The sequence below is a fragment of the Silene latifolia genome, chromosome 1 (genome assembly GCF_048544455.1).
Source record: "Silene latifolia isolate original U9 population chromosome 1, ASM4854445v1, whole genome shotgun sequence".
In the NCBI taxonomy this organism is placed as follows: domain Eukaryota; kingdom Viridiplantae; phylum Streptophyta; class Magnoliopsida; order Caryophyllales; family Caryophyllaceae; genus Silene; species Silene latifolia.
Window position 1 is genome coordinate 5,664,156 of NC_133526.1, and position 10,981 is coordinate 5,675,136.

Here is a 10,981-nt window from a genome sequence, read left to right on the forward strand (position 1 = left end):
GTGTTACAGAAATAGTAATTATTTGGTTGCCTATAACCAAGTTATTAAACCACGCTAATAATAAAACCATCATCTATTCAACTTTAAAAACACCATAAAAGCACAATTACACTACAAGAATTACCAAAAACGTCTATTTTTACACAAATATAGTTCAGACATGCATTATCTAAAGAGACTAAATAAGAATGCACAAATGCAAAAACCTTGATATGGATGCTTAATTGCTTATAGTTATATAAGCCAAACTTGCTCTACACTGTTGTTAAGGATCACGGTGTTGAGAAAAAATGTGATTTCTTCCGGAGGTTCTCAGATGACAATAACAGTAATGATCGGTGGGTCGAGTTAGTTGATTTTGTGAGGCTAACAAACCTGATACAACATTAAATTCATAAAAGTAAACGCCTTGTTAGCCAGTTTAATACACTAAATAGTCATACGCAGATTAAAATAAATCATTGTTATTCAAACCAATTACTTTAGAAATAATAAAAGAGAACCTGACGAAGTTGTTTTGGATGACTGGTGAGTGACCTGAGCGTGATTACGATGGAAAATAAACTAAAATTAACGACATGTACACTGATATATACCATAAAAAATCAGGAGGAACTATAAAACAGGGGGATTAAATTGAGGGAGTATAAGCAAATTACCATAACCAGCATAAGCATCTTTTCTTGTAGCAATCACAGAAGCAATTAGAACTCATTTGCTATAGCCATCTGCAACATGAATAATCAAGTGACAATAAGTTTAATGATCATAGCAAGCATTACAAGTATTAAAGCTCTTGGTTGCATCGAAGTAACAAATGTGTACTCGAAAGAGCATTCTGACATCAAGTCAGAGTAAGAGAGCCGGGTATTGGCATCATATCTTGAGCTACACTCAAAAATATTTGATGATATTTATATGGTTGGAAATCTTGGAATGTTAGCTAAAACTGAGAGGTGGAATTATGCTCATAGCCTATGTGTAGCTCGACTTATGGCTGCTGCAGACCCTGTGAAAGAATGGTATGACGCACATTTCAGACCTGAACTTACCAACGGTTTAATAACTCAAGATCCAGGCCTTGTTCTTGCGTGATTCCAATTTTAGATGATAGCCAACTCATCTAGCTTTGATTTGGTACATGGGTCACCTTGTGGTTCAACTTGAGTCAAGAGTTATGCCATATGAAAGTTGTCACTGCGTGCTGAAATGTACAACTCAAGTTCAGCCTGACCTGTCATTACAAAAATGGCCATATCTCTCAATCTAAGCAACATCTTGGGGTAATTCTTTTTGGGGGTGGTAGATAACTCTTGAAGCTACAAAATGGTATATGTTGGGCTTGTTAACTCTAAGGCATCAGAGAGTTATGGACTCTGCAAGTAGTGTGGTATTCTGGATATAGCTGCTGAACACCTTCTGAAGTGCGTGTTGTCGGGTTATTTCCGAGCTTTCAATTAGCATATATCACATGTCCATTGTTTCTAAATGACCCTAAGCTAATCCAATTGTTTGGGAATGCAAGGGGAATGACGTGAATTTAAAAATGCCCAAAGGAATGGTGAACTTGCAATTTAACAACTCACACATGTGATGCATTTTGGCGTTTTTCTAACTCAAAATTGACAGCAACAAAACTCTTAATTTGGGGACCATTTGAGCACAAAAGTAGCAGCATTTCTTCAAAGTGAAGACAAAATGGGAGTCTCAAAACAACTCCAAGCCATGTTCAACAAAACCTTATTTATTAGTAATCCAAAACAATCGAAATCCCCAATTTAATTGTGTACCATAACCCTAATTCGTGATATTTAAGTGATCTGAGAATTTAGGTTGATTCAAGTGATGAATTTGAGATGGAAACCGGTTATTTGAAGTAATTTGTGTGAGATTTGTGAAGGTTTATAAAAGGAGAAGTGAATTTGGGAAGGATTAAGAGAGTAGTATTTTATGAGAGAAGCAAATGAGAATGCGAGATGGGTAATAAAATGCAAAATGAAGAACCAAACCTTAAAATTTAACATGGCACAAACAGAAAACAAAGAGTGAACTAATCAACAACAAAATAGAAAAATGATAATGGCCCAAAAAACAAACCTATCGTCGTCGTCATCAACATCACCGCCATCGTCTCATGCCGTTCATCATCATGTCCGGTGACCGTGGTATCGGCGTCCAGAGAAGAGATAATAGAGAAGGAGTAAAGTGAAGAATGAAAGAGAGAGGCTTTATGAGATGGAAAGGAGTGGATGAGAACAGAAGAAAATGTGATAAAGCAGTGGACGAAAATGCAAGTGAAATGGAGGGCATGGATTGAAAGGGGAAGATCTAAGGGTGGAGAAGGGACTTGAGGGTAACTATTCATTGCTACAGTTCCTCAAGTTCCCTCTTTTTAAGAAGTAAGGATATGACAACTAAGCTTTGTTTTGGAAATTTTCTATTTATATAGAGTATCCGCTAAAATTCAAAGTCATAAGACTAGAGGATTATAGTTTGGCTCATAACCCGCAGCGGCGAGCCGATTATAGTTTGGCTCATAACCCGCAGTGGCGAGTCGGGCATACCAAAATGACGGTATAAATTTTGAAGCAAACCAAGCCATTACAGGAGCCTATAACATTGCTATAGGCTTCGTTAAGACTTGTGATATCCTGAGGCAATTTCAATTTGGTCCATCTAGAGGGGCGACAAAAATCATGGATGATACGAAAGGTAGTTGTACAAAAAAGGGAGTATTTGTGTCTTGAGTCGGATTGGAGCAGTTTGTTAAGATGGAGTTTAGCGAAGAATTGGCTGTTGATAAGATCGCACCACTCTTTGCATACGCATTTGAAGCGTAGGGCGAATTTAGCCGGTAACCAAGATAGTATTTCGAGTATCACATCTAACGGTATTTGACGGGTCATCTTTCGATTGCATCTGTTTCTTGTTGTGAGAGTGAGACACAGCATTTCTCAAAATCTTGTGATAGAGAACAACCCCCCGGATATATCAGTATTTAAAGTAGGAATTATATTGAGATTAGGAAGTTGATTGTTGTTAGGATTCTCATCGCGATTGTGTTAACAAAATATCACGTTGTAATCTGAATTACGTCTTAGATAAGTAGTTAGGATTTTAATCGCGATTATGTTAACAAAAATATATTGAGGTCCTATATTATTACGATAATAATCTCGTCTCGTCTAATATACGACTATACGAGTAGCGAAAAGGCTACGGTTACACTCGGTGTATAGAATCTTCTATACACTGCGAGTAATATCATGACATATGGCAATGGTGGGGCATGAAATAGAATCTTTTGCTTTGTTATATTTGGGAAGCCAAATTTTAGAAAATTAAATTTTAAATTTTCTTTCTCATATTATTGTTAGTGTTTTTTATACCATAATTTTTAAAATTTTTCTGATTTGGGAAGATAATATTCTCACTTTTTCCTCTTTAACTTTATTAATACACTCGACGTTATTAGTTGTGTGTAATCAAATGAAATCGATTCATTCACATCCAGCAGTGGTTGGAACAGCTCGCGCATTAAAAATGAAAGGGGATTTGTGCCATTACTTCAAGTAAACACCCAAGTCAAGCAGCTAGTTCAAATCTTACTTAAATTTGTCGTTAGTGCTATGAGCGATAGCGGACTCCACTCATTCCAACACCCAACCCTTAGCTTCCTTAGGCAGAGTGGGTCTCTTGAAAAGAAGAGGCCGCGTCTTTGTTTTGAAAATAAAATTTGGTTCCAACACACTCTGCCTATCCCTCGTGGTGGAGTCGCGTGTCAGAGATTTGGCAAGCAGAGTACAGTAAAATTAATTGAGACTGCTCGCATAACATGACATTATCCGTTTAAAAGAATTAACGTATGAATGAATGTTCAGTTTTTTTTCGTAGTTGCTAAATCCTACACACAAATTTACTATATCCTACACATTTTACCCTTCTTTTCCGATATTACCCTTCATCTTTAAAAAATAAAAAAAATAAAAAAAATCCAAATCCCACAATTCCCACCCCGATAACTCCCTGCCACCCTCCCTTTCCCCCTCTCCTAACGCCGACCAACTTCACCACCACGCCGTCGACCACATACCCGCCGCCAATTCAACCTCTTCCCCGCTCATCACCCACGAACGTCGTAGATTCAACCCCTCTCTCTCGCACATCACCCACGAACGCTGTCGACCCAACGTCTTAACCGTCGCCGTACACCAACCCTTAACCGTCGCCGTCTACCCCAACCCCTTCACCGTCGCCGTCGACCTTTCCCGTTCGTCGTCGCGGTTGTCTGGTGGGGCGGTTTAAGGGTGGGCGTCCTTTCTAGTTTTAACGGCACCTTCTCTCTCTTATCTCTCTTTTAGGGTTTTTTGGGGATAAGAAATAAAAGGGGGCAAACTCGGAATTAGGTGAAAAAGTGTGCGGGATTAAGTAAAATTGTGTGCGGGATTTAGCACGTCCCTTTTTTTTTTAACCAAAGTAAACTTTATAACTTTATATGGTAATAAATTGTTGGTGCAGAAAATCTATCTATATATATATATATATATATATATATATATATATAGAGGAAGGATCAACTAAGGTCCATTATATATTTGAGTCCATAAGGTCTTTTGTGAGCCATTGGATGGAGGGAGATGGAGGGATGAGATGAGCCCACCAAAAGTCATTATACAAGCAAATTAACACACTTTACTAATTCACCCTAATTAACCACTAATTTACTATATATTTGTTTTCTACCCACCTATTTCTCTCTCATCTCACACATTTCACTCTTCTCTTCTCTCAAAAAAAAAAACCCAAAAAATCCAAATAAATAAAAAACCCAAAAAATCCAAATAAATAAAAAAAACCCAAAAATTCCAAATAAATAAAAAACCCAAAAAATCCAAATAAATCAAAAAATCCAAATAAATCAAAAAACCAAATAAATCATTCATTTCTCTCTTTCTCATTCACCACCACCCACCACTATCCCAACCGACACCACCCACCGCCCACATCCACCGCCACCTCCACCACCGCCGTATTATATAAACTCGTTTTTTTTTTTTTTTTTTTTCAGTTTTGCGTCTCGGTTTATTTCGTCATTTTTTTTTTTTTTTTTTTTTTTTTTTTTTTCGATTTCGTGTTTTAAATCTCGTTTTTTTTTTGTGAGATACTTTTTTTCATCTAAGACAATAATGGACTAAAGTTATACAAAAATGAACCAAAGTTATACAAAAATAGACCAAAGTTATACAAAAAAAGACTAAAGTTATACAAAATTTGGACTAAAGTTATACAAAAAATTGGACTAAAGTTATACAAAAAATGAACCAAAGTTATATAAAAATGAACCAAAGTTATACAAAAATGGATCGAGTTATACAAAAAAGCACTGAGTTATACAAAAATGCACCAGAGTTATACAAAAATGCACCAAAGTTATACAAAAATGAACCAAAGTTATACAAAAATGAACCAAAGTTATACAAAAATAGACCAAAGTTATACAAAAAAAGACTAAAGTTATACAAAAAAATGCACCAAAGTTATACAAAAAATGGACTAAAGTTATACAAAAATGAACCAAAGTTATACAAAAATGAACCAGAGTTATACAAAAATGAACCAAAGTTATACAAAAATGGACTAAAGTTATACAAAAATGGACTAACTTTTGTATAACTCTGGTGCATTTTTGTATAACTCTTGTGCATTTTTGTATAACTCTGGTCCATTTTTGTATAACTTTGGTTCATTTTTGTATAACTTTGGTTCATTTTTTGTATAACTTTAGTCCAATTTTTTGTATAACTCTGGTGCATTTTTGTATAACTCTGGTCCATTTTTGTATAACTTTGGTTCATTTTTGTATAACTTTAGTCAAATTTTTTGTATAACTTTAGTCCATTGTTGTATGACTTTAGTCCAATTTTTGTATAACTTTGGTGCATTTTTGTATAACTCTGGTCGTTTTTTGAATAACTTTGGTTCATTTTTGTATAACTTTGGTTCATTTTTGTATAACTTTAGTCCAATTTTTGTATAACTCTGGTCGTTTTTTGAATAACTTTGGTTCATTTTTGTATAACTCTGGTACATTGTTGTATAACTCTGGTTCATTTTTGTATAACTTTAGTCCAATTTTTTGTATAACTTTAGTCCAATTTTTGTAGAACTTTAGTCCAATTTTTTGTATAACTTTAGTCCATTTTTTGTATAACTTTGGTGCATTTTTGTATAACTCTGGTCTATTTTTGTATAACTTTGGTTTATTTTTGTATAACTTTAGTCCAATTTTTGTATAACTTTAGTCCAATTTTTTTTATAACTTTAGTCCATTTTTTGTATAACTTTGGTGCATTTTTGTATAACTCTGGTCTATTTTTGTATAATTTCAGTCCAAAATTGTATAACTTTAGTCCTTATTTGTATAACTTCAGTCCAAATTTGTGTAATTTTAGTCCAAAATTGTATAACTTTATTCCATAAGAGTATAACTTCAGTCATAAAATGTATAACTTTAGTCATAAAATGTATAACTTTAGTCGTAAATAGTAAAAAAATCAAACAATAAAAAAAATAAAATCAAAACATAACACAAATCATAAAATCAAACAAATAAAAAAACTTGAATAACAATAATAAAAACCAAATAACAATAATAACAATAACAAAACAAAAAACCAAATTTAAAATCTAAAAAAAAAACCAAATAACAAAACCAAATTTAAACATCGTGTGTATAACTCTAATGCACGCAGTGGATAACTTTAATAGACAAGATGTATAACTTTAGTCCAAAAAATCAAATAACAATAACAACCAAATAAAAAATAAAAACAAAAAACCAAAACAAAAAACAAAAACAAAACAAAAAACAAAGAACAACAACAAAAATAAAACAAAAAACAAAGAACAACAAAAAACAAAAAAACGCAGGGAGGGAGGGAGGGAGAAAGGCTGGAACAAAAAACAAAGAACAACAACAAAAATAAAACAAAAAACAATAAAACAAAAAACAAAGAACAACAAAGAACAACAATAAAAAATCAAAAAATCAAACACTGATTGAAGGAAAGGAACGAAAAAAAAAAGGACGAAAAAAAGTGACAAAAAAAAAGACCGAAAAAAAGGAAAAAGGGAGAGCAGGGAGGGAGAAAGGCTGGTGTTGTTGCGGTTGCATTGATGTTGTGGTGGGGCGAGAAAGGGAGGTCGGGATCTGGGTGTTGCGGGGTCATCGGTCGGAGGGAGGTCGGGATAGGGAGGCAAGGGGAAGGCCGGTTGCGGCAGGGTGGCCGAGAAGGAAGGAGGAAATGGGAAGCTGTAGGGATGAAAGAAGGAGGTTGCGGTGGTGGTGGTGGCTGCGGTGGTGGTGGCTGCGGTTCGAATGGAGGGAGACGGAGGTGTATGTTACTTTGTTGTTGTTTTTTTTTCCAGATTCAAGGAGGATGGAGTTTTTTTTTATTGGGTTTTTATTGTTTGGTTTTTTGATTGGGTTTTTATTGTTTGGTTTTTGTTTTTATTTTTTGGGTTTTTTTTTGTTGGGAGAGAATGAATTAGGAGAGAGGGGGTGAATGATTGAAGAAGTGAATGAATGGAATGGATGATGAGTGGGTGAGTGAGTTGGGAGAATTAGAAGGAGGATGGAGTTATACAAATTAGAGAGGAGTTGTACATGGATTAGGAAGGGAGATTAGTGAGGGAGATTTATGGCCATCCATTGAAATGTAATCTCATCCCTCCATCCCTTCCATCCAAAGGCCCTTATAAGGACTTAGGGACTCAATGGATGTAAGGGCCTTATAAGAACCACTCTATATATATATATATATATATATATATATATATATATATATATATATATATATATATATATATATATATAAAAGTATAATAGAGGAACCACTATACATATTTCTATCCACGTGTCGTCTTCTCATGCACCACTTTCCCGCCTACTTTGTCTAACCCTAGAAAATGCCTAAACATATTGAAAAATTACTGCCGTCATCCAAATTGCACAACCCTGCTTCACATTCATCCATCAAGCTAGCAATTGGAAACCGTCACTCTGTAATTAACTAATTAAGTATTACAAATTCATCAATTAGCGAATCTCTCGATGCATCCTTCGTCACTTTCTATCAATCTCCTTCTCAAAATCACATATTATGTTTTCATATCAAAGATGGATTATTTGCCCCAAAGTTGTGAAAGTAAGTTGTTCTATTTCCCCTTAAAATCAGTATTACATTTCAAATTGGTTAACTTATGATCTTTTGCAAAATTTGACATCTATCTGCAACTAAAATTTCGATGTAGGGCCGACAATTTGAAATCCGTCATGACAGTATTTACTGAGGCTATAGTCTATGAATCGATTGAGATTATATAAGGTTAGCCTTTGAATTATCTCATTGTTGTTACTATTTGTTCTTAAAAAAATTAGTCAGTAACAATTATTTGAGAATTGGTTTCAATTGACTTTGTTAGGATTACTAAAGAAGTGATTGTTTCTCTATTTCCGGTTGATTTGAGTTTTCAATTTTGTTCTTCAAACTGTATATCTATTGCAAATGATGACTTAGGTGTTTGGAACTTTGAGGGAGTAACTTATTTGTATGAACCGACTGGGTGTTGCACCTCAAATGTCGCGTTTTTATTGTGGTCGGTTTACTGTATGTCTGTATGTAAACTTGCGGGTTTGTGTATGAGATTTTCACGCGAGGTGAGACGGAGGTTCTCTATGTTCGGCACTTCTTGCTTTTGTTTTCCCTAAGCATTGACACGATTGTGTGACTGGCCTTTGTGTGATAAACAGTTAAACATGCATCTGTGTATCGATCATACATAGATAAATACATACTTCGTATAAAACAGCTATCATACGACTAAATCATTGAATGTACGGGGAAAACATTCAGCTAAGTTATGAATTGTGATTTATTAATTTATATGCTTTATATGTTGATTACTACAGGTTAACATATCCACAAATCATCTAAATGATCACGCTTATAATTAGCTTATCGAGAACGGTGCTGGAAAGGCCTACTTGAGGGAGTCATATGTGACCAAGGTGCACATGATTATGGTTAAGCAAGGTAAGTCATCTACTGGTTTTAAGCTATATTAATTTCATTAACTCGATTATGAATGACAATAAGCATTGTTAGTCAAATTAGATATAACCAAGGGACGCATTCACACGATTTAGACTATGATTTTTTTCGAAAATCGTAAATGGTACTCCGTTTAAATAAGTGCTCCATTCATTTAATTAGTACAAATGTAATGCCTTCCTAACCTTCTACTGTGCTATCGCCATGAGACTTTTTCTATCATAGAGTGATAGAATCATAGACCGTACAATTGTTAAATGATGCAATACACCCCGCATTATTTAGCATCGGATTTTAAGCCCGGATAAAAAGAACTTTTGGTAATGTTCCGTTGTATTCCATTTAGCATTGAGAAAAATTACAAGTCTTTGTTTTTTTTTTCAATCATGTCATCACATAAAAGATTGACAAGACTTTGTTAATTGACAATTTTTTACTTATGTTATGGTTATTTTTTCCATTATTGGCTTAAGATCACTAGGACTCCCATAAGTTCCTTATGTTGGGTATATAGAGATAGATACTATTGTAGTATGTCATTCCTGAATTGGTTTTTCTAATGTGCCTGTATAGAATTTTTCATGTAGGATAAATTTGATCACAATAGTTTTTCTATGGCTTACCCAATTTCTGAAAATGAGGTTTTGGAAAATCTATGGAATTGTATATTATGGTGTCCATTGCTATTGGACTTTTTAATAACACTGAATATATGTATCTAGGTTAATTCGTTCGCTTGCCATTATCGTTTTATTGAGTGACTTCCAACATACTCCCTTTGTTCCAATCATTTGTTTACCTTTGATTAAAATAACTCTCGCAAAGAATAAAAAAGGTAAACCATTAATTGGGACGGGAAGTACTGTTAAGTAATTACGCAAAAGGTTATTTGTAATAACTCATAATAGGAATTAGTAGAAATTGTTCTTCATTATATCAGTTAAAATGTGGAATGATCTGTCTCTTTTGAAAATCTAGAAATTTATAAAGTAACTGCAAGTCTGCAATCATATGGTATTTTTAATTTTAGATATGTACGACAATTTGGTGCATAAACTCTACATCATTTTATGTGAAAATTTTATGCACAGGGTTAGCAAGCAGAGGTGGCTTGCAAGTTATGGTGGCATATGTATGTCTTATTCCGGTGTGCTTTGGAGTTTGTACACTATTGGAACCAGTTTGTATGAGTACGCATTCTGAATACATCAAGGGTTCATGGACACTTTGGAGCGCAATGGGATATGATTATTGGTAAAGATGCAAGCTAGAGTGCTCTAGGCACAATAACTCTTTGAACAATTTTACACCTTCACAAGGTGATAAAACAAGTTTATACATTGGACAATTTTACGTGTTCAAATGTTAGGCTTGAGTTAGTTATTCAGTCTGATTAGAAAAACAACTTCAATGATTTATTTTACAAGTTATTGGCTATACAATTTATGTAACTTTTGATATGTAACTTTTGATATGTAACTTTTGATTGTACAATAAATATCACCTACTCCGTATGTTTTAAGCACAAGACTCAAGTTTTTTATTTATAACATAGGTTTAAAATATGTGAATAACAACCTTTGTTACAAACCTCCGTTACCGCTAAATAAAAACATTTGGGTTTTCAACCTGTCACCTTTGAATATAAACATATACTAGGTAGGTTTTAGTTAATAGTCAGCTCAATTCTAAACAGATGAGTAGAACGTGAACTTTTTAACATTTTACTACAATACCCAGGTACTATCACACTTTGGAATAATTTACATTTTACATGATTAATATGTCTAAACTATCTTAGTATTTTGAAATAATACATGATTAACATGTTTATGCATTGTGAATGGTTCTTAAAGTAAAATAATATT

General features: G+C 34.0%; 2 long non-coding RNA genes across 2 annotated transcripts; one reads left to right on the top strand and one right to left on the bottom strand.

Annotated features, from left to right (window-relative positions):
- Positions 1 to 476: 476 nt before the first annotated feature.
- Positions 477 to 1,233, bottom strand: LOC141646959 (uncharacterized). Its single transcript, XR_012545654.1, has 3 exons — positions 1,053 to 1,233; positions 660 to 728; positions 477 to 537 (listed from the first exon to the last, which is right to left on the bottom strand). It is a non-coding gene; the product is annotated as an uncharacterized LOC141646959 (long non-coding RNA).
- Positions 1,234 to 8,090: 6,857 nt separating this feature from the next.
- LOC141647011 (uncharacterized) lies at positions 8,091 to 10,543 on the top strand. Its single transcript, XR_012545665.1, has 4 exons — positions 8,091 to 8,207; positions 8,314 to 8,387; positions 8,972 to 9,095; positions 10,205 to 10,543. It is a non-coding gene; the product is annotated as an uncharacterized LOC141647011 (long non-coding RNA).
- The last annotated feature ends 438 nt before the right edge of the window (positions 10,544 to 10,981 follow it).